The sequence below is a fragment of the Myotis davidii genome, unplaced genomic scaffold (assembly GCF_000327345.1).
Source record: "Myotis davidii unplaced genomic scaffold, ASM32734v1 scaffold370, whole genome shotgun sequence".
In the NCBI taxonomy this organism is placed as follows: domain Eukaryota; kingdom Metazoa; phylum Chordata; class Mammalia; order Chiroptera; family Vespertilionidae; genus Myotis; species Myotis davidii.
The window spans coordinates 8,779,714-8,801,682 of NW_006288615.1; the positions used below are offsets into that span (position 1 = coordinate 8,779,714).

Below are 21,969 nucleotides of genomic sequence, written 5' to 3' on the forward strand. Positions count from 1 at the left end.
CACACACACACACACACACACACACACACACACTCCGTGGGGACGGAGCCCGCAACTTGGGCATGTGCCGTGTCTGCATTAATTTCCTTAATGACTAATGACGGCAAAATCCTTTCATGGGCTCATTGGCCATTTGAGCACCTTCCTTTTTGAAATGTTTTTAGTCTTGGGAAATGTTTGTTGTGTGCTTAAAAAGTGTGTGTCCTGCAGTTCAGGGGGAAATGTTCTGTAAATGATTCCCTTTTCTCCAGGCTGTGTGGCTGAGCCCGTCCTCAGGTCTCTCTCTCTCTCTCTCTCTCTCTCTCTCTCTCTCTCTCTCCCTGTTTCCTCCTCCCTAAGAGAAAGCATATGTGTTCTGCAGAACTCAGCCCCTGGAGCTAGGTTTCAGGGACACCCTCCACAACCCAGGCTGTGGCGAGTCACAAAGGGCCCAAGCGAGGAGGGAGCTCCCAGCTGAGCCCCCACGGGGTCCCTTAGAATGGAGTCTCGCTCACCTCATGCCCCAGGCCCACCCGCTCACCTCCCATCGTCTCTTTCTTCCCCGTCCCTCCTCACCTAGTGTCCCCAGCATCTGAGTCTGGCTCAGCTTTGCCCGAGGACAAGATCAATGACACAGAAGACAAGGCTGGTCAGTTGTCTGCGTTCCTGGTTTGGGCTCCTGCCATTATTGGGGCATGGTGGGTCATTGGGGTGGTAACAGATGGCAAGGAGGGGGTGGCTGTTCCTGAGGGTTCTGCACAGCCTCACGGGGACGTGACTGTGCCCTTCCGGCCAAGAGGGGCTCGTCTACGCCTCCGTTCATTGGTGTTAACAGCACCGATGAGCTAAGTGTATCCTCACATAAAACCACCTCCAGCAGCCGGGGCCTTCACCAGTGTCAGTGAGCGACTCCTACTCCAGACTATGTCCGGGGATCGCCAGGTCCCCAGGCTGTTTGTCCAGGGAATCTCCTGAGTCACGAATGTGACAGATGGCCCGGTGATGACTGAGGAGTGTGCTTGTAGGTCTGCCTCGTAACTTCTCCACTTGTTCTTTCTTTTTTTAATCCTCACCCGAGGATATTTTTTCCATTGATCTTTAGAGAGAGGGTGAAAGGGTGGGGGGAGTGGGAGACAGAGAGAGAGAGAGAAAGAAACATGGACTAGTTGGCTCTCACATGTGCCCCGTCCGGGATAGGGGATCTAACCTGTAACTGAGGTATGTGCCCTTGACTGGGAATGGAACCTGCCACCTTTCAGGCTGTGGGCCAGTGCTCTAACCACTGAGCAACCGGCCAGGGCCACTTGTTTTTTCTGGACTTTCAACTGTGAGGTCAGCTCTGGAATTGTCCTCTGAGGAATCTGTTGGGCACAGAAGGTCCCTGGCGGCTGCTCTCAGAGCCTTTTCTCTGATTAACTCCCTGGAGAGTCCCCAGGGCAGGCAAAGCCGTGCGCCTTCCCTGCCCTTTGTCAACCTGATGGAGGGTCAACACAAAAGAGAACCCAAACCAACAAGCAGCTAACCCTGGAGAGACAACGTGAGACCAGAGGGAGCCACAGCTAGACTCCAGCCCCAGACCAGAGCTTCCGCAACTTCAGAGCGGACCCAGGACCACAGCTGGGTCTGGGCCAGTGAGAACACGGGCTGTGGCATTTGAGTGACCACATAGGGTGGTCGCTGCTGGAGCCTGGGTCCCTGTCGGGAGATGAGAGGGGCCAGGTCCTGTGGCGGCCCGGCCTCTGCTGGGTGCCCTGCCTCCTGCCCGTCCAGGGTAGTCACAGCCACAGGTGGGGCTCCAGCGAGGATGGAATCCTGACCTCAGGGCCGCATGGCCTCAGGGAACGCGGGTCTGCAAACCTGAGCTTTCCCACCTGTGCACATGGGGAATTCTGGGAAAGCAGAGGTTTACAGGACCTCACATTGGCCGTGATTGTGGGGCTGAGGTTTAGGGCATGTTTTGACCGAAGGGGAAATAAAATTTGCAGCCTAGGAGTCAGAAAGCCTGGTGGGGCAGCTGAGTTTCTTTCTATGGCTGTTGCGAGTTGACAACATGTTGGTCAGCTTTTAGGATGTGTGGAGTTTAAAGACGGAGGAAATTTTGCACAAACACTTGTTCCAATTATTGTAGGTTTTATTGGGCACCTACTATGTGCTTCGAAAGCAAAACCAATGGCATTCCATGGCAGCCGAGCACAGCAGGGGGAGAGTGCCCATGAAGCTTGGTTGTGGGTGCAGTTGGCGGTGCCCACACACAGTCCCTCACGGGGTGTCCCTTCTTGGGGGAACTCACGTGACTGGCTGTGTGCCTCAGCTCCACGCAGGACTCAGGCTGCCGTCTTGTCTCCGGAGGCCCGCGGGGCGGCCTCCAGGGGAGCCTGCAGCGCCCTGTGCCTCAGCTCCAGCTTCTGAGCCCATTCTCCACGGAGCCTGGGATGTGGATTTCACTGTGAGTCACCTTCACAGGACCCCAACAGCCGGGCTTCGTCTGTCGACACAGCACCTGGGCTGTGTCCCCACCGAGCCGGCAGCTGTGACCGTGTGAGGTCGCAGAGAACCCTGCAACTTCGGGCGGCCACTTCACGGTCAGGGCCATGCCTGTCACGGAGGGTCTGTCTCGGACCCTAGACCCAGAGGGAAAGCACTTTGACCCAGGAAGTAGCTTCTGGAAACTTCCGAGTCCCAGAGAGGCTGAGCCACATCCTGAACTCTCTGCTTGGTGAGGCCCGGTTCATGGCGGATGAGGATGGGCCTGCTCCCCCCCATCCCCCTCCCCAGCGCCCTTGCATTGCACCCACCTGTCCCAGCCCGGCCACCTCGGGAGGCAGCACACTGTGGCCACCACAGCACAGAGCACAGGGTGACCCGGCTGCGGGGACGACCAGGTTCAGGGGGCCGGGCTCCCCCAGCCCTGGGTGTTGGCTCACAGACAATGACCACCTGGTGCCTTTGGCCCGAGGGAGGGTGTGGTTTGGCTTTAGTGGGTAGAGAGATGGGCGCTTGGCTCCTGCCGACCTCTGGGGAAAGGGCATGCACTCAGACCCTTGTCCCGGCACCCAAGGGCCTGAACGAGAAAGGCACTTCCGAGCAGCAGGTGGTTAGACCAGGACAGCAGTGCCCACGTGTGACGGGCCCACAAGTGATGGCCCCACACACGATTGTCACGCTCCTGCCCCGCACCAGGCCCTGGCTGCTGACTGGCTCCTGGGAGCCACTGGGTGCCTGTGAGGACGTCTCAGGGGCTGCTGTGGTCCAGGGGACAGGGCGTATCCTGGCTGCGGTCTGTGGTCCTGATAACTGGCCACATCTTTCCCAAGAGGCACAGACGTCCCGCCCACAGTCCCATCCCCATTAGCCCAGGACCTTGGTGACATACCAGCTGGTGCTGATGCACCCTCACTGTTGGACCCAGCGCCCACTCCTGGGCCTGCACCCCTGGGCAGAAGACCCAAAGGTTCCAGGGCCTGATGGCAGAAGAGGCCAGGACAAGGCCCTGAGCCCCACAGCTGGGAGGAGCGTCAGGGTGAGGACCCCCTGAGAGCTGGGGTGGGGGCCGCGCCATGTGGAGGGGAGGCACCATGGCCCCCACCTATGCCTACCCAGGGCAGATGTCCTGAGTGGCAGAGCCCACCCCACAGCCAGGGGACCACAGGCGGGGGAGGGTGGGCCAGTGCAGCAACCAGACCTCTGGCAGCTGGAAGGTCAGTCCAGCTCTGTCCCGGCGCCACCAGGATCCTCCTTCCCAACCTGCTCCAAGGGCAGCGCTGGTGCTATTTGAGGAAGAGGCTGTGGCCACTTTGGTATCCTGGCCATTGGAGGCCTGGTCTAGGTGTGAATTATGTGCTAATCTGCCCTCTTAGCTGTCCCTGCGATCAGACACCCTGGCTCTGCCTGGGAGGCCCCCTCAGCAGCAAGGTCGCAGGACTTGGCTGCAGAAAGAGAGGGATTGCTTTGGATCTGCAGTCCTGCAAATGTGTGGGAAGGAGTAGAGTGAACACACTCAGGGGGAGCAATTGTAAGAACATCAGATAAAGCAGGACATGCCTCCATAACAAGTTCCACACATGCTCAGGAGTGTGAGAGTATAAGGGATGGGGTGCTGGAGTGTGAGAGTATAAGGGATGGGGTGATGAAGTGTGGGATGGAGGGATGGGGTGATGGAGCGTGGAGGATGGAGGGAAGGGGTGATGGAGTGGGGGATGGAGGGATGGAGTGATGGAGGGGGAGAGTATAAGGGATGGGGTGATGGAGTGTGAGAGTATAAGGGATGGGGTGCTGGAGTGCGAGAGTATAAGGGATGGGGTGATGAAGTGTGGGATGGAGGGATGGGGTGATGGAGCGTGGAGGATGGAGGGAAGGGGTGATGGAGTGGGGGATGGAGGGATGGAGTGATGGAGGGGGAGAGTATAAGGGATGGGGTGATGGAGTGTGAGAGTATAAGGGATGGGGTGCTGGAGTGCGAGAGTATAAGGGATGGGGTGATGAAGTGTGGGATGGAGGGATGGGGTGATGGAGCGTGGAGGATGGAGGGAAGGGGTGATGGAGTGGGGGATGGAGGGATGGAGTGATGGAGGGGGAGAGTATAAGGGATGGGGTGATGGAGTGTGAGAGTATAAGGGATGGGGTGCTGGAGTGCGAGAGTATAAGGGATGGGGTGATGAAGTGTGGGATGGAGGGATGGGGTGATGGAGCGTGGAGGATGGAGGGAAGGGGTGATGGAGTGGGGGATGGAGGGATGGAGTGATGGAGGGGGAGAGTATAAGGGATGGGGTGATGGAGTGTGAGAGTATAAGGGATGGGGTGCTGGAGTGCGAGAGTATAAGGGATGGGGTGATGAAGTGTGGGATGGAGGGATGGGGTGATGGAGCGTGGAGGATGGAGGGAAGGGGTGATGGAGTGGGGGATGGAGGGATGGAGTGATGGAGGGGGAGAGTATAAGGGATGGGGTGATGGAGTGTGAGAGTATAAGGGATGGGGTGCTGGAGTGCGAGAGTATAAGGGATGGGGTGATGAAGTGTGGGATGGAGGGATGGGGTGATGGAGCGTGGAGGATGGAGGGAAGGGGTGATGGAGTGGGGGATGGAGGGATGGAGTGATGGAGGGGGAGAGTATAAGGGATGGGGTGATGGAGTGTGAGAGTATAAGGGATGGGGTGCTGGAGTGCGAGAGTATAAGGGATGGGGTGATGAAGTGTGGGATGGAGGGATGGGGTGATGGAGCGTGGAGGATGGAGGGAAGGGGTGATGGAGTGTGGGATGGAGGGATAGGGTGATGGAGTGTGGGATGGAGGGATGGGGTGATGGAGGGGGGGATGGAGGGATGGGGGATGGAGTGTGGGATGGAGGGATGGGGAGATGGAGTGTGGGATGGAGGGATGGGGAGATGGAGTGTGGGATGGAGGGATGGGGAGATGGAGTGTGGGATGGAGGGATGGGGAGATGGAGTGTGGGATGGAGGGATGGGGAGATGGAGTGTGGGATGGAGGGATGGGGAGATGGAGTGTGGGATGGAGGGATGGGGAGATGGAGTGTGGGATGGAGGGATGGGGAGATGGAGTGTGGGATGGAGGGATGGGGAGATGGAGTGTGGGATGGAGGGATGGGGAGATGGAGTGTGGGATGGAGGGATGGGGAGATGGAGTGTGGGATGGAGGGATGGGGAGATGGAGTGTGGGATGGAGGGATGGGGAGATGGAGTGTGGGATGGAGGGATGGGGAGATGGAGTGTGGGATGGAGGGATGGGGAGATGGAGTGTGGGATGGAGGGATGGGGAGATGGAGTGTGGGATGGAGGGATGGGGAGATGGAGTGTGGGATGGAGGGATGGGGAGATGGAGTGTGGGATGGAGGGATGGGGAGATGGAGTGTGGGATGGAGGGATGGGGAGATGGAGTGTGGGATGGAGGGATGGGGAGATGGAGTGTGGGATGGAGGGATGGGGAGATGGAGTGTGGGATGGAGGGATGGGGAGATGGAGTGTGGGATGGAGGGATGGGGAGATGGAGTGTGGGATGGAGGGATGGGGAGATGGAGTGTGGGATGGAGGGATGGGGAGATGGAGTGTGGGATGGAGGGATGGGGAGATGGAGTGTGGGATGGAGGGATGGGGAGATGGAGTGTGGGATGGAGGGATGGGGAGATGGAGTGTGGGATGGAGGGATGGGGAGATGGAGTGTGGGATGGAGGGATGGGGAGATGGAGTGTGGGATGGAGGGATGGGGAGATGGAGTGTGGGATGGAGGGATGGGGAGATGGAGTGTGGGATGGAGGGATGGGGAGATGGAGTGTGGGATGGAGGGATGGGGAGATGGAGTGTGGGATGGAGGGATGGGGAGATGGAGTGTGGGATGGAGGGATGGGGAGATGGAGTGTGGGATGGAGGGATGGGGAGATGGAGTGTGGGATGGAGGGATGGGGAGATGGAGTGTGGGATGGAGGGATGGGGAGATGGAGTGTGGGATGGAGGGATGGGGAGATGGAGTGTGGGATGGAGGGATGGGGAGATGGAGTGTGGGATGGAGGGATGGGGAGATGGAGTGTGGGATGGAGGGATGGGGAGATGGAGTGTGGGATGGAGGGATGGGGAGATGGAGTGTGGGATGGAGGGATGGGGAGATGGAGTGTGGGATGGAGGGATGGGGAGATGGAGTGTGGGATGGAGGGATGGGGAGATGGAGTGTGGGATGGAGGGATGGGGAGATGGAGTGTGGGATGGAGGGATGGGGAGATGGAGTGTGGGATGGAGGGATGGGGAGATGGAGTGTGGGATGGAGGGATGGGGAGATGGAGTGTGGGATGGAGGGATGGGGAGATGGAGTGTGGGATGGAGGGATGGGGTGATGGAGTGTGGGATGGAGGGATGGGGGATGGCACCGTGGGGTGTTCCTCTCTCCCCTTATCCATTGTTGTGATTGGAAGCTGAGGTAATGTATGACAGGAGATCTGGGAGTGCAATGCTGTTGCTGGGATGCAGGGGGTGAGTGCCTGAGCCCACGGGGTCTGCTCTGCTGTAGACCACCCAGCGCCGCCCCCACCTACCTGTCCAGGGCGCTCCTGCGGATCCGCTCGCCCTCTCTCTGCAGCTGCCGTGCGTGATGCTGGATTTTCTTCTCCCAGAACACCTTCAGCTCCTCTGCGTCGGAGACCACCCATCCTGGGTGCTTTGAAGTGTAGCTTTTACTCATTTCCTGGAAGAGGGAACATTTACAAGACTCAGCAGCTTTGTGCTGTGTTCTGAGAGCGCAGGGGAGCCAGGAGAGCCAGCAGGCGAACAATAAGGATGCAGGCTCGGCCCCACACGTCGGCCTGTGCCTGGCACGCTGGCCCCTCGGTTATACATTTGATAGAACATGGTCAAGCGAGGCTGACTGACGTTGACGTCCCCCCGTTCTTTTGCACTGAAATGACCCGAGATGAGGACGTCAGTGGTCTCAGAACACAAACCCGGAATCTGCAAGACCGTCTGTACCGCAGGAACTGCTCTGATAGCTGCACCCGTTAACGCCGCACCGGGAGCCCGTGGCAGGCTGTCCCCATCACCTGCCCGTTGGGCACCTGCCCGGCCCGGCCCCCCTGGGCTCCCACCCTGTGCTCCTGGAGGAGGTGACGGGAGGGAGGCCCTGGCTGTCCGAGGAAGGAGGTGCCTGCTGTCTGCAGCTGCCTGAGCCCTGCCCTGGGTGTGAACTCTGACCTCAGGGCTCAGGGGGCAGACAGGGCGCCTTCCCTGCTGCTCTCGGGCCTGCCCTTTACCGCTGCCTGCTGTCCAATGGGAAGCACGGGTCGCCGTTTCCCAGTTGGGGGCCATCGCCCTCTTGGGGAGGCACGGGAAGGTTCGGACCGGCTCAGGCCACGCTGGGTGATGTCAAGCCGGTGTTGCGGTGGCCGTGTGATCGTCAGCCCTGGACGCAGGCGCAAGGCCAGGTGTGGGCCCCTCCCCTCCTCCCAGACCCTCCCAGACCCTCCCAGACCTGCTCTTTCCCAGGAGGCGCTGAGCACACACATCTGCGCTGAGCGGAGCTGCCAGCGAATTAAAGGAAGGAAACCGGCTGAGAAGGTGCTGCCCGTGGGCTTTGCTCTGCGGTGGCAGGCGGGGGGGCCTCTCGGGCCCACTCCAGAGTTTGGGCAGGAACCGCGCCCCCACCCCCACCCCGCGCCCCCAGAGAAATGGGTTCATTGAAACAGGGGAAACGAAGCCGACACCAGCTGCTCCTGGCTCAGCCCCTGAGCAGCCCCAGACCTTCTCGGGCAGAAACCACAGGTCAGGGGCCCGGAGAGCCGGGAGGGCACAGCGAGGAGACACCTGAGGGCAGGTGAGCCGTGGACGGGTGAGCACCAGCGGCTTCTCCGCCGGAGCATTCGCATCACAAACCCAAGTGGGAAAAGCTATAAGCAAAGTGGAATTCCCCTCAGACAGAGCTTACGTTTCAGTCGCTTCGCACCCAAACCGGAGACCTCCTGGGCAGCGGGCGCCCTCGGTGCCGTCTCAGTCCCCGTCCCCGGCGCGTGCCTAGGTGCCTCGGGGCACTTCCTCTTATATGAGTTTGGTGGCCGGTCTTGGCGTCAGCTCGGTGCCGGAAAGGCGACCTGCCTTCAGTCTGGCCGCGGCCCCTGGAGACCATCTGGCTCCCGCACGCACTCACTGGTGGGCACGCGTCCTCAGCTCCTCGCCCGGGAGCCCGAGGGCAGCTTGGCGACTCTCTCTGCCAGATTGCCGGCAGGGACAAGAGCGCCCTCCCTCTCTCTCTCTCTCTCTCCTCTCTTTTAAAAATAGGTTTTTATTGATGCTTTAGAGAGAGGAAGGGAGAGGGATGGAGAGATAGAAACATCAGTGATGAGTGAAACATCATCAGCCGGCTGCCTCCTTCTGGGGATCGAGCCCACAGCCTGGGCATGTGCCCGATGGGAATCGAACTCAAACCCTGGGTCAATGCTCAACCACTGAGCCACACGGGCCGGGCAAGAATGCCTTCTCTCGATGGCGAATCCCAGGAAGCCTCATAGATTGAGGTTTTTAAAAAAGCAGCTGGTGTCCGACCCCCTTGATGTTAGTATGTGGCGAAGGGTTGTCTGAAGGGATGGTCTGCCAAGAATACATTGGTTATGCTTCTGGGAAGGCAGCGCAAGTGCAAGTAGCTGTTTCCTTATTTTTTTAGCCTGTTGTGAAGTGTTGTGCTGAGTGTGTGCTACTTGTAGAACCTGGAAACCAGAGCTAAAGAGGGAGTTTGGGAGGACGCCTTTGGCCCCTCAGTCGACGTTTTAACTCTGCGTGTCCCCTGAGCTTCCCAATTCCCACGAACGGATCAGGAGCACCACCGGCACCAAAGAACCCTAGCCTGTCACACTCCGAATAGACTTCTCCCCCCAACCCCCAAATCGAATAAGGCAGCCAAGGTCGAGTGTCTGCAGAGCTGAAAACTGGACCCCTCACCTCCTCTGCCCGGGCTCCCAGGGTCGCAGCTGGGATCCTGACCGGCTCCTGTCCTCTGTCTGCCGTGTGCCCGCCTCCTGCCACCCACACACGGCGCACCCGGGCCTCCTACCTCGGTGTCTTCCTGGTCCCCTCGGACGTGGTCCTGATGTTCAGGGGAGACAGTGCCCCGACAGTCGCTGCAGACGCATGTGCAGCACAGAATCCTGGGACAGGGTGCACACCTGCCAATCCCGCCATCGGGGTGGGGGCAGTGTGGTCTGGACCAAGGATGGAAGCCACCAGGGGCTCGTCCAGGAGATGGAGACGCACAGAACGTGGGTAGATCCCCACCTGTCTGGCAAACAAGACGCAGAAGCCAGCACAGCGCTTCTCCCGCACCTGCAGACGCACAGCCCGCGTCCTGAGGAGGGCGTTGGTGCTGGTCTCTGCCGCCTTCCCTGGGGACGGGGACCCCCCCCCCCACAACCTCGGCACCTAGGAGGGGCAGGCAATCGTGTGCTAATGTATTTGTGAACAAGGTGATACAATGACTGTTTTGTTTAGAAGGGTCCCTAACACATGTCCCCACACCTCCAGGTTGGAGGGTGCTCTGTTGGGAGCAGCCTTGAGGAGCGTGTGGCCCTGTGGGTGGCCGGCAGCTTTCTGAGCAAGGACGGCTGGGATCCACCTCGCCAGCCGGTGCTGGTGGGAGACCAGGAAGCTGCTCTGCGCTCAGATCCCCTCAAGAGCAGCTGGTTCCCCTTTAAACCAGAGAACCAGCACCTCCACAGCCCCTGGGCATTAACCCCCCAAGCACAGGGGACCCAGGACGCTAACTGGCTTTCAGGTGTGGGGAGGCCCGAGTGGCCCCTGAGGCTGTGGCCCAGGCTCCCCCTCCTCCCCATGCTGTGCTCAGGGGCTCCCAGGTGGGGCCCCGGGTTTCCGTGGCCCTGTCTCTTGGGGACCTGTGGTCTGTGTGCTGGAGGCTGCGGCTTCTCAGCTCCATCATATCTCCTCGTGCACATTGCCCTGCACAGTGCGCTGGCCGCCCCTGTCACCGTCAGAGCCTCCCTGGGTGAAGCACTCTGGTTCTTGCTGACACAATTCAGAGAAACCAGCAAAAACGGAGTCTCAAAGAACAGCGCCTTGGACAGTGGGCGGCGGGGGGGAGGCGGGGGCGGGGGCAGCAGAGGTGTCATGAACAGACTGTCTGCCCTGGAGGTGCCGCTACTGCAGGAAGTCTGTGGTTTCCTGCAGGGACCCAGGCCCTGCTCAGGTCTTCCCGACATGCTCGGCAAGGTCCTGCTTGGCCATCCCTGTCCCTCTCTCAGACCCCAGCCCAGCCCTCCCCCACCCCAGAACTTGTCCCACTGGAATGCCGCTCCAGGGGCAGGGGGTCACTGCCGTGGGCCTTGGACTGTGACCCTCTGTGGCAGGAGCCAGCGTGTGACTGGGCTTCTGCTATCACCGCCTCCAGTCCCTCCCCGACCCTCCCCTCTGGTCCCGGTGTGACTGGCTGACTGTCCCGTGGGGAGGATGCTCTCACCTGTTCACAGGAACTGGGGTGGGGCTGTGCCCAGATACGGGGTGTCGGGCTGGTGGGTGCAGGTCTCTCAGCTCCAGGCTGCCATGGGAGCCTGTGCTGTATGATGACAGTGCCCATGTGTCCCCTCAGATCCTGTGGCAGAGCAGGGCCCCCCCCAGGGCAAGAGCAAGAGTGAGCAGGAGCGTGTGGCACCCCAGGCGGTGCCTGCCTCCCTGTGCACCTTTGTGCGTTTGTTGTTGTTGTTTTATAAATATATTCTTATTGATTTCAGAGAGGAAGGGAGAGGGAGAGAGAAAAACATCAATGATGCGAGAGAAGCATCCATCGGCTGCCTCCTGCACACCCCCCACGGGGATTGAGCCGGCCACCTGGGCATGTGCTCTGACCAGGAATCAAACCACGACCTCCTGGTTCATAGGTCACTACTCAGCCACTAAGCCACACCAGCGGGGCCCTTTGTGTGTTTTAGAGAGCTTAGGGGTGACCTCCTGGAGCTTGGCTGGGCTGCAGTGTCCCCTGGGAGCCCCAGGATCACCCTGTCCCCTCTTCCCTCCACCCACCCCTGTGGGCCGGCCATCCCACCATGGAGGGGGCTACGGTGTGGTCCCCACCATCTCCTCTGCCCTCTCTGGGAAAGGATGGCGACCTGCAGCATCTTAGAGTGGAGCTCCCATCCCCCTTGGGGCAACGCTCCGGACCTTTAGCCCCTGAGGACCCTCTGGGAGGGGAGCAAAGGGCCTGCGGGCACAGCCTGCAGAGCCCACAAGGCCACCGCAGAGGCCGCGGAGGCGGCTTTCGCCAGCTTGTGAGGAGGCCAGCTGCACAGACGGGACTTCTGCACCCACGTCCCTGCCCTGTGTCCACCATGGGGCCTGGCAGATGTTTGTTTTCTGCACAGTCATGCTCTCGTGTGCTGTGTGTTCGGGCGAGCCCTTCCCGGCCCGCACTGGCCACCGTCACCCACAGGCTCACCCTGAGCCCAGCCCTGGTTCACAGGGGAGCCGCTGGGTCCTTCCTGGGTGAGAGGTGAGGAGCCTGGATGAGGAGCAGGTCTGGAATGTATAGCACGTGGCTATTTGTACATTTGCATCGAGAATTCTGTGACCGACTTTCTAAAACCTTGGACGGCAGTCACCTCCCGGGAGTGGAGGCCAGGAGTCGGGGCGGGCGGCGGGCAGGAGACTTCATTGTACATGTATTGGCACAAACTTGTTTAAACAGGTGTATGCGTTCTTTTCTTGTGATAAGAATAACCTAAGAGCTGGGGAATCCCTGAACAAAATGAGCCTTTGGGAATGGGACTATACTATACGAGTTTTAGAATATGCTAAGCATAAGGAGAATGTATCCACAGCTCATCTTGACATTCGACCACCAAATGTGCGCTTCCTCATTTCTCTCTGGGTCTCTCTTCTTCCATTCGCCACCCTTCCCGCCCCGCCCCGCCCCGCCCCCGTCCCCCCCAAGGAGAAAAGACACGTTGTTTCCATCTTATTTCCCAGTAATTCGGCACGTCTGCACTACTACTCTCAACTCTTCCTAGACGCTCAAACCTGCACAGTGTCTGACGTGGGTACGCTTTAGGGTTCGCCTCACATGATTGGGTCTTTAGACTGATTCCAATTTCTCGCCCCTATTTTTAACTCTGCAATGAATTTGTACTCAGTCCTCTTCGTGTATTCCAGGCTATTGACTTATCTGGTGGCGCGTCCTACAGGTGGAATTCAGCTCCGCGGGCGGAGATATTTTTAAGGCTCTGTGCACAGTGCCAGTTGCTCTATTAGTCCCTGTGGGGACGCCAGCAGGAGGAGGGGCCAGAGGGGTGGCCGTGCTTTAACCCGAGAGGAATCAGTTGGGATAAGTTGCTGAGATATTGACTATTGTCTTCTGTCCATCTGAAGATTTTTTAAAACTAGAGTAACATAAAAATATGGTTTGCGCCGAAACCGGTTTGGCTCGGTGGATAGAGCGTCCGCCTGCGGACTGAAAGGTCCCAGGTTCGATTCCGGTCAAGGGCATGTACCTGGGTTGCGGGCACATCCCCAGTAGGAGATGTGCAGGAGGCAGCTGATCGATGTCTCTCTCTCATCGATGTTTCTAACTCTCTATCTCTCTCCCTTCCTCTCTGTAAAAAATCAATAAAATATATTAAAAAAATATATATGGTTTGCTTGATTTAAAGGGACAGGGTGACGGGGAGGCAGCGAGCCGCTGGCTTGAGGCCCTGGACCTGGCGTGTGTGTCTGGCTGCAAGGACCTCCGCATGATGCAGGACTATTGTTAAAGCCTGGGGTCCCGCTCTGATGTGCCACTAGTCTCATCAACGGGCCCCCCTGGGGGCCTCACTGACCCCGGCCTCCGAGGAGCTCTGTCCCTCATCTGTCTGACCCCAGATCACAGGAGGGGCTCCTGTGCCGAGGGCCCCCAGGAGAGTGCTGTAGGCTGGACGGGCTTCGTAGCCCAGGCAGAGTCATTGGCTCAAAAAGCGACCCTCCCTCCCCGAGGTACCGCGTTCCTGCCGGCAACAGAGCACAGGCAGCGTCTCCCTTGGCTCACCTTTGCTCATTTCATCTTAATTTTCTCATCGCTGCTGTCACCTGCTTGTCACCAAGGTCTTTTTAAAGATATATGTTTTTTATTGATTTCAGAGAGGAAGGGAAAGGGAGAGATAGAAACATCGATGATGGGAGAGAATCATTGATCGGCTGCCTCTTGGACGCCCCACACTGGGGATCGAGCCCACAACCCGGGCACGTGCCCTGACCGGGAATCGAAGCCATGACCTCCTGGTTCACAGGTCGATGCTCAGCCACTGAGTCACACCGGCGGGCGCCAAGGCCTTCACAGCTGACATCTGACTGTTCGGACAGCTGCCACCTGTTGTTCGTCTCTTTTAGCGCTGGCCTGGGCCTCTGCACACTGACTTGTAAATACGCACCTAAGGTCTCGGTCAAGTCAATGACTGCCGCTTCCGTCCGAAGGCGCAGAACGGTTGACATTTAGTGGCAGAAACCAATGTTTGGGTTGAAGTTCTTTCAGAGAGAGAGAGAGAGACTCCCGTGAAGCTGCCCTGCTTCACGTCCCCACAGCGAGTGTCGAAACCACAGACACCTGTGTTAAGAAATAGATTAACCTTCCTTTTAGTGTTTATTCTGACGTGTTATATGCACGCAGAGAGGGTGAGACACAGACACTAATAAACTGCTGTTCATGTTTTTAAACTCCTTTCATCCTCAAAGAACCTAGTGAGCTGAAATGTAACAGGTGCCTGGTTGAGCCGATTGTTTTGTGTGTTTTTGTCACGGAGACTCTAATTTTTGGACACTGAGAGCTGTTTTGGGTAGGCGATTCCCCGAGCCTGGCTCCGCGAACAGGGGTGGACAGCTCTCTGAGAAATCCTCCTGGAATTCTGCGGAGTCTCCCGGCCCAGCTTCTCAGCAAGGAGCCCTTGTTTTCTCCTCTTCATTGGAGTCCGATGTGCACAATGTCTTGGTCTCCGAATGTGACGCTGACTACGAGATTCTGGGAGCAGCCTTTCAGCCTGTCTGTGGGCCAAGGAGGCTGTGAGTGGGGCCTGGGTATCCACAGGCTCTCCTGACGGGTCCGAAAAGCAACAACCAAGCCAAAGCCCGGAGGCCCAGCGACGCCTCCTCCAGGGCTCCGCCGCGTCCCTGGTCTGGAATGTGAGGACCCCCCCTGGTCTCAGTTCCGGGTTCAGATTGTAAAGGGGTGTGGAGGGTGCAGCAGGACCCACCACCAGTGTGTTCTAGCTCAGGAGGTGCCTGAAATAGTCTGTAGAGCCAAACAGATTTTCCTAAATTCCCGTTTGTGAAAGCGTGACATGTATTTGAGACATGTATTATTTAATTCCTACTACTTAAGCTATTTTAAAAGATTTTTTGGTATGTTATAACCCGTGTTCCATTATATTGTGATACTTTGTAAACTTGCTATTTGTAGTGATTTTATTTATTTTTTGAAAGGAGAACTGGGTGTTTATTTCCATGCCCGAGCCAGCACAGACCTGGTAGAAAGTAGTACCAGGGGGCCAAGAGGGAAGGCAGTGGCAGATGAAGCCGGGCCCTGTGCCAGGCCAGCAGGAGGCTCAGGACAGGAGCAGACAAGAGGTGGGCCAGGCAGGCAAAAGCTGGAGGCACCAGGGGTGCCCTGGGCAGGAGGAAGAGAGAGAGAGGCAGAGAGGACAGCTGGCCAGCCAGCGCCGGGCTACGACTGCACGTTGAGCACGTGGGCAGAGCGCTGGTGGTGCCAGTCCTGGAGGCGGGTGTAGCGTGGGCTCTGCAGCTCCAGGACACACTGTTCCCTTGACTTCTTCAGGTGCTCCTCATCCGGGTCTTGCATGAACTCCGTGCCCGTGAGGTGGGCAAGGATGTGGAAGGAACGGGATTGGCCTATTCCGGGCCATGGCCGCCAGTCTTCGTGTCTTCCATCAGCTGCTGCTTGCTGGGATCAGCGGTTGGATCGGCTGTCCATTCTGATGTGGGGTGCTGTCAGCCAGCAGGGGCGCCCAGGAGGGCCACAGTGTCTTGTTGAGGGAAGTGCTGGGTGCAAAGGCATACCCGGGGGGTCAGAGGCAGGGGCCAGGGCCTTCGGACGTTTGCTCTGAGCCGGCTGGGCCCTGCTGAGACCCAGGCTGAGGCGCTCCCCACAGGCTCGGATCTTGTTTTGGGCTCCCATGTGCGTAAGGCCTCCAGCATTCTCGCCATCGATACTCGGCACCCAGTCGCCAACAGCTACCCCAGGCTGTGCAGCTTTGCCTCCAGGCATGAGGCAAAGGGAGGTGAAGAGGGGCACATTGAAGTCCTTGCCCCTTGCAGCCGAAAGCCCCAAGGGGCTGGTCCCTCTGGCACCACCTTGAAGGCATCCATGGTGCCTGCCCCTGTTCTGCCCTGCTGGGCACTGCTCACCGGCCGGCTCCAAGGAGCTGCCTTGTTCTGCTGAAGTGATTTTAGATTTACATCAGGTAAGCCGAAGAGAAGAGAGGTTCTCACAGCTTTTCACCAGGAACCTCAGTGCCAATGTCTCCCGTCACCAGCACCCCTACTTCTGACATCTCGTGTCACCAGCGTATCAAAGCTGAAGAGCTAACACTGCTTAATGCTCTCAACTCAACCACCGTGTTTATTCAGCTTCACCAGGTTCTCACTGACACCCTCTCTCTGTCCCGTTCTCTGCCCAGGATCCAACCGGGTGCCACACTGCCCAGTCCCGTCTCCTCAGTCCGTGCCATCTGGGGCGCTCCAGTCCTTCCCGGGCCTTATGACTTGGATGCTTTGGGGGGGTACAGGCCAGGCATCTTGAAGAATGTTTGTTAACTGGGTTCGTGTGATGTTTTCTCAAGATTAGATGGGTGCTATGCTTCCCTCCCCAAGAACCTAGACTCGATGTTTGTCCTTCTCAGGTCATAACATTAGGGCTACCGAAGGTCAATCCATCTCCCTGACGGTGATGTTGACCCTGATTACCTTTTGGCTCCACTATACTAGTAATTACTATTTTCCCCTGGTGGTGATGCAAATATCCATTTCTCCTGACGTTTAGCATCCGTACGGAGCTCTTCCTGCAAGAATTATTACGGTGGCATGTTGATTTTCTATGACTCTCTTCTTTTAACAGTTATTTTTAAATTAAACTTATTCGGCTGACATTGCTTAGTGACAAGTGTCAGGGTACAATTGTATAACACATCACCTAAATATTGCACTGTGAGCTCACTCCCACAGTCCCGTCTCCTTCCATCACCATGCATTTGACCCCTTCACCCTCTCCACCCTTCCTCACCCCCTTTTACATTTAATTGGAATTGTTTTGTTGGGACAGGCTGTCCCTTCTCTCCCATTTACTTATTTGTTCAAAAATTTTTATATCAATATGGACTCACGGATGTTTATCCTAGGGTTATAGTCCAATACAATTATTCTTTTTTGCTTAAATTGTCCCAGATTTGGCCAACCCAGGGTAGCTCCTGTGCCCTTTCAACACTCCTAAGCCCTGACCATGGACAAATTAGCATCACAACTTAAATTTTTTTAAATAATCCTATTAAGCTTTGTCACGGTAACTACTTCAGAGGAATTACACAAGACATATCAAAACTCATGGGATGCAGCTAAATGATTGCTTACAGGGAAATTTATTCCGTAGGTCAGTGGTCGGCAAACTGCGGCTCGGCAACCCGCGGCTCGCGAGCCACATGCGGCTCTTTGGCCCCTTGACTGTGGCTCTTCCACAAAATACCGACTTCTGTGCATAGGCCATGAAGTTTCAACCGCACTGTCCGTGCGCGCCCGCACGTGGTATTTTGTGGAAGAGCCACACTCAAGGGGCCAAAGAGCTGCATGTGGCTGGCGAGCTGTGGTTTGCCGACCACGGCCTTAGGTAAATGCATTAGGTGACAAGACTGAAAAGCAATGATCTACGTTTTTGTCTCAAGAATCTAGAAAAAGAACAGGAAATAGACCCAGAAAAAGAAGAAAGGAAGAAATAATAATTATAAGAACTTCTTTTTAACCTCTGGCATATCAATTTCCTAGTTCAGTGATTTCTACTGTTAATTATATTATTTCAACCAACTTGAGTCTGGCATAACCTTGAAATCAAAACTTGACAAAGGCTTTTAAATAAAGGAAAACTGCAGCCCTTTCCCTCTGATGATAGCAATAAACAAATTCTAAACAAGAAACTGGCCAAATTATATACAAAGGTAATGCATCATGATGCAGAGGGCTGTTTCCAGGGATAGAAGGTGGTTTAACAGCACGAAGGAGAAAATCCATCATGCCAATAGACACAGAAAAGGCACTGACATTAAGAAAACTCCATTTATTGTAAAAACTTTTAGCAAGCTGTAGGAACAAAAGGGAACTTCCGTAACTTGATAGAGTGTATATGAATTCCTGCAGCAAACATCATTTTAATCGTCAATTAGTTAATGCATGTTTATTAATGGTGTCATAGGTAAGAAAAAATGCATGAAGATTTGAAAAGAAACACAGCATTTCTCACTGATGTGATTGTGTACATAGAAAATATAATTCATTAAAAATTCTTAAAATTAATAAGGATACAGATCATTATTATGAAAACCAATTGGCCCTGGCTAGGTGGCTTAGTTGGTTGGAGCATCATCCCATACACTGAAAGGTTGTGGGTTCCATCCCAGTTGGGGCATGTATGGGAGCCAACCGATTGATGTTTCTCTCTCTCTCTCTCTCTCTCTCTCCTTCTCTCTCTCTCTCTCTCTCTCTCTCTCTAACATATCCTCAGGTGAGGATTAAAAACAAAAAATACAAACTGAACATTTAAAAAATCTGAATTACTATGCCAGAAAGTTATTTTCTTGGAAATGAACAAGCTTCTTTTAAAACATGTGTGGCAGTCAGCCTCTGCGATGACCGAGCTTCCAGCAACCACACGGTGAGTTCTGAAGGAAACAGTGAGCCTTCAGAAGTGACCTCAGACGGGCACACAGCTGGGCTGCAGCCTCTGAAGAAACCCTGAACCAGAGACACCCAGGTCCCGCCCCACAGAAATACGGTGAAATAAACAACAAACACATACAATTTGTTTAAAGCTGCATTTACTAGCCCCAGCCCTGTCCCACCATATGCTTGGGCTAACTGCAGACCCAAACAGTATAACAGCCTTATTAAAAACATGACATTCAGAAAGGCCCGGCACGTGACTTTTCCTTGGATACTACAACGCATCAGAAAAGAAGGCTGGCAAGTAAATGACAAATGAAGAATACATATAGGTAGAATGATTTCTCCCCTATGCCGGAGAATTAGACAATTCTTGGTTCCTAATGTAATTTCCCAGTAAAAGGAACAACTAATCTCTTTGGAGAAAGAACTGATGAAGGTTTGGGTGAGAGAAGGTACAGGGGGAGTTAACATACCAGAAAACAAGGTGCATAAAGACTGATGGAGGCACTGAGAGGAATTTAAATATCGAAGTCACAATGGGTTACAATGGATTTGAACACACTAAAGAACAAAAAATTTCTAGGAATCCAAAAAATAAAATTCAGTGTGGAAGTTTGCAGGCCACTCCCTGAACTGAGGTTTGTATGAGAAGTCCCCGTGTAGAAATGAACATGGGGCTCTGTTTTTTAAAAATCTGAGCCCAATTATCCACCAGGAGCCCTTCATAGTAGGTATCTTTCTTAGCATCCACATATCTGTTGTCTGCTATGTGAGCTGCACAGGGGCCCTGGAGGAAGCAAGGAGGGGAGAGCTGGAGGCGGATTTTCTATCCTGATTCCAACCAGAGGAGAAGAGAGGTGTCTGGAGAACACAGATCTGGGGCACATTTCCATTCTGACTTGAGCCAGTATATGAGGGGCAGAGCAGGTGCTGGGCTAAGGGGCAAGGAGGGAACTGGAGACAAATTATTTATCTCCTCTCCTCACAGGTTTTTGTTGACGTTGTTAATTCTCACCTGAGGATACATTCTCAATTTCTCTATTGAAGGGGGAGGGGGAGGAGTGAGAGAGAGGGAAACATCCATGTGAGAGAAACACATAGATTGGTTGCCTCCCGCATGTGCCAAGACTGGGTTCAGGGATCAAACCTGCAACCCAGGCCTCTGCCCGATTAGGAATTGAACCTGTGACCCTTTAGGCCGATGGTCTAACCACTGAGCTATGTGTGTGAGCTCCACACAGCTTTTTTTTTTAATATATGTTTATTGATTTCAGAGAGGAAGAGTGAAAGAGAGATAGAAACATCAATGATGAGAGAGAATCATTGATCGGCTGCCTCCTGCATGCCCCCTACTGAAGATCGAGCCCACAACCTGGGCATGTGCCCTTGACCAGAATCGAACCCGGGACCCTTCAGTTTGTAGGCCAACTCTCTATCCACTGAGCAAAACCGGCCAGGGCTCCACACAGCTTTTGATGGGGTTGTGAGTAAACGGGCAAGGAAAGACCTGTGAGCAAATTCTCCTTCCCTGCTTCAGGCAGGGCGTGAAGCGCACAGTGGTTCCTGGGGCAACTGGCCAGGAAAGACCTTGAGCAGAATTCTGCATCCTAGCTCTAGCCACCTTGTGCAGTTAAAGCAGTTGCCTGACAAAAGGAGAAAGATCTGGAGCTGAATTTTCCATCCCTGCTTTAGTCCAGATTTGATGAGCAAGAGGATATGAGCAGGGACAGAAGGGCCAGTAGAGACCTTGAGACGAATTGTTTATTCTGATTCTAGCCCAGCAGCTAATGGGCACCCGGCACCTGCAGAAACAGGGAGGCGAGACCTGGCTGCATTTCTCCATCCTGGTGTGGGCAGTGCGTGAGAGGTGGAGGGGGTGCCTGCCTGGCTTAAGGGCGCACTTCAGCCACTGGAGTTCTGTGAGCACTTTCTCCAGGCTATTTTCAGGTCCGCACTCCCTCAGGGCTGTTTTCCTGGGGAGAGTGCTCCGTGTTCCAGTGGGACCACTTTTTGTGATCACCTCTTCTGGACAGGATTTAGGAGTTCACTACTTTCAAAGAGACACATTAATGGAACAGAAGAGGCGCAGTTATAGACATAAATCTATAGGTAAATTTTCTGTCTCCTCAGATCATTAGAAGAAATGTGCATCTTACTTAATAATAGACAAATATGTAAATTGACCATCCCTCCGCTACACTTACCAGCCAACCAGGAGAGTATGCAAATTAACCCAACAAAGATGGCGGTTAATTTGCATACATAGGTGCAAAGACTGAAGGCTCCAGCTGGAGCCACGAAGACTGAAAGCCCCAGCCGGAGTCGCGAACACTGAAGGCCTCGGCTGGAGCCACGAAGACTGAAGGCTCTGCCCAGAGCGAAGGCCTGAGTCCTGAGTGCTGGAGGAAAACTGGTGCTGGCAGCCAGGGGAAGGGAAGGCCTATTGCACAAATCTCTTCATGCAACGGGCCTCTAGTCTATAATAATAAAAGCACAATATGCAAATCAACTGGACGGCCGAACAGAACAACCATTTGGACGGCCACACTATGACACACACTGACGCCAGGCCAGCCAAGGCAGGTGTGATGCGATTGGTTGGGGGGCCCCACCATCGTCCCATGATCGCCCCAGAGGAAGGCCCAGTCCACCCTCTGCAGGGTGATCGATTCGGGGGCTCCGCAGAACCAGGAGTGTGTGGTAGTGGACGCAGGTAGCACCAGGCCAAGGCAGGTGTGGGCGGGGGCAGGGCTGGAACTGTGAAGCCAGGGTCGCAAAGCTGGAAGCCGGCGGGGAGGAAGACCTACCCTTGCACAACTTTCATGCATTGGGCCTCTAGTCTATACTAATAGCCTAGGTCAGTGGTCGGCAAACTGCAGCTCACGAGCCACATGAGGCTCTTCGGCCCCTTGAGTGTGGCCATGAAGTTTTAATCACACTGTACATGCATGCCCACATGTGGTATTTTGTGGAAGAACCACACTCAAGGGGCTGCAGTTTGCCGACAACTGGCCTGACATGAGGGGGGTGGGATTGGGCCCCACTCTGCCCCTGCTGCCCCCATGTCATTCTGGAAGAGGGGGGAGTGTGCACGTACTTCACCCTGGGTGCTGGGTGTTCCTACTAGAATCCTGATTTTGAGTCTGGGTATGGGGAGGCACCCCCTCCCACAAAGAGCCTGGAAACATTCTCCCCTGAGGAGGTAGTGGGGGAAGCCTGGAGATCAACATTCAGGTTATGGAGCCGAGTGGCTTTGGTGGAGGGGCCTTAGATACCTGTGGCATAGGGGGATGGGAGTACCAGGTGTTAGCCGGTCTACAGGGGAAGGAAGAGGCCATTATCATAGTGGAAGATGATGAGAAGGTGGAGAATGTGAGGAAGAAGAGGAGGAAGCAGAGGAAGAGGCCTGGGGGGCCCACGGCTCCAGCCTACCTCTTTGGGGCAATCCATTGAGGAGCCCTAGATGGGTGGCGGGGCCTACCTCTTTGGGGTGATAGATCCAGGGCTCCTGCACTGTGAGAGGGCACAGGCCAGGCAGAGAGACCACCTCCCCACACCCCCTCCCGCTGCGAGTGCAAGAATTTCGTGCACCAG

The 21,969-nt window shown here is 55.6% G+C and overlaps 1 long non-coding RNA gene and 1 pseudogene across 1 annotated transcript; both read right to left on the bottom strand.

Moving 5' to 3' along the window:
- Nucleotides 1-2,098: 2,098 nt before the first annotated feature.
- On the bottom strand, nucleotides 2,099-8,663 carry LOC107182625. Its single transcript, XR_001513355.1, has 3 exons — nucleotides 8,396-8,663; nucleotides 7,014-7,162; nucleotides 2,099-2,406 (listed from the first exon to the last, which is right to left on the bottom strand). It is a non-coding gene; the product is annotated as an uncharacterized LOC107182625 (long non-coding RNA).
- A 6,361-nt stretch (nucleotides 8,664-15,024) lies between these two features.
- LOC102769602 lies at nucleotides 15,025-15,874 on the bottom strand (annotated as a pseudogene).
- Between the last annotated feature and the right edge of the window lie 6,095 nt (nucleotides 15,875-21,969).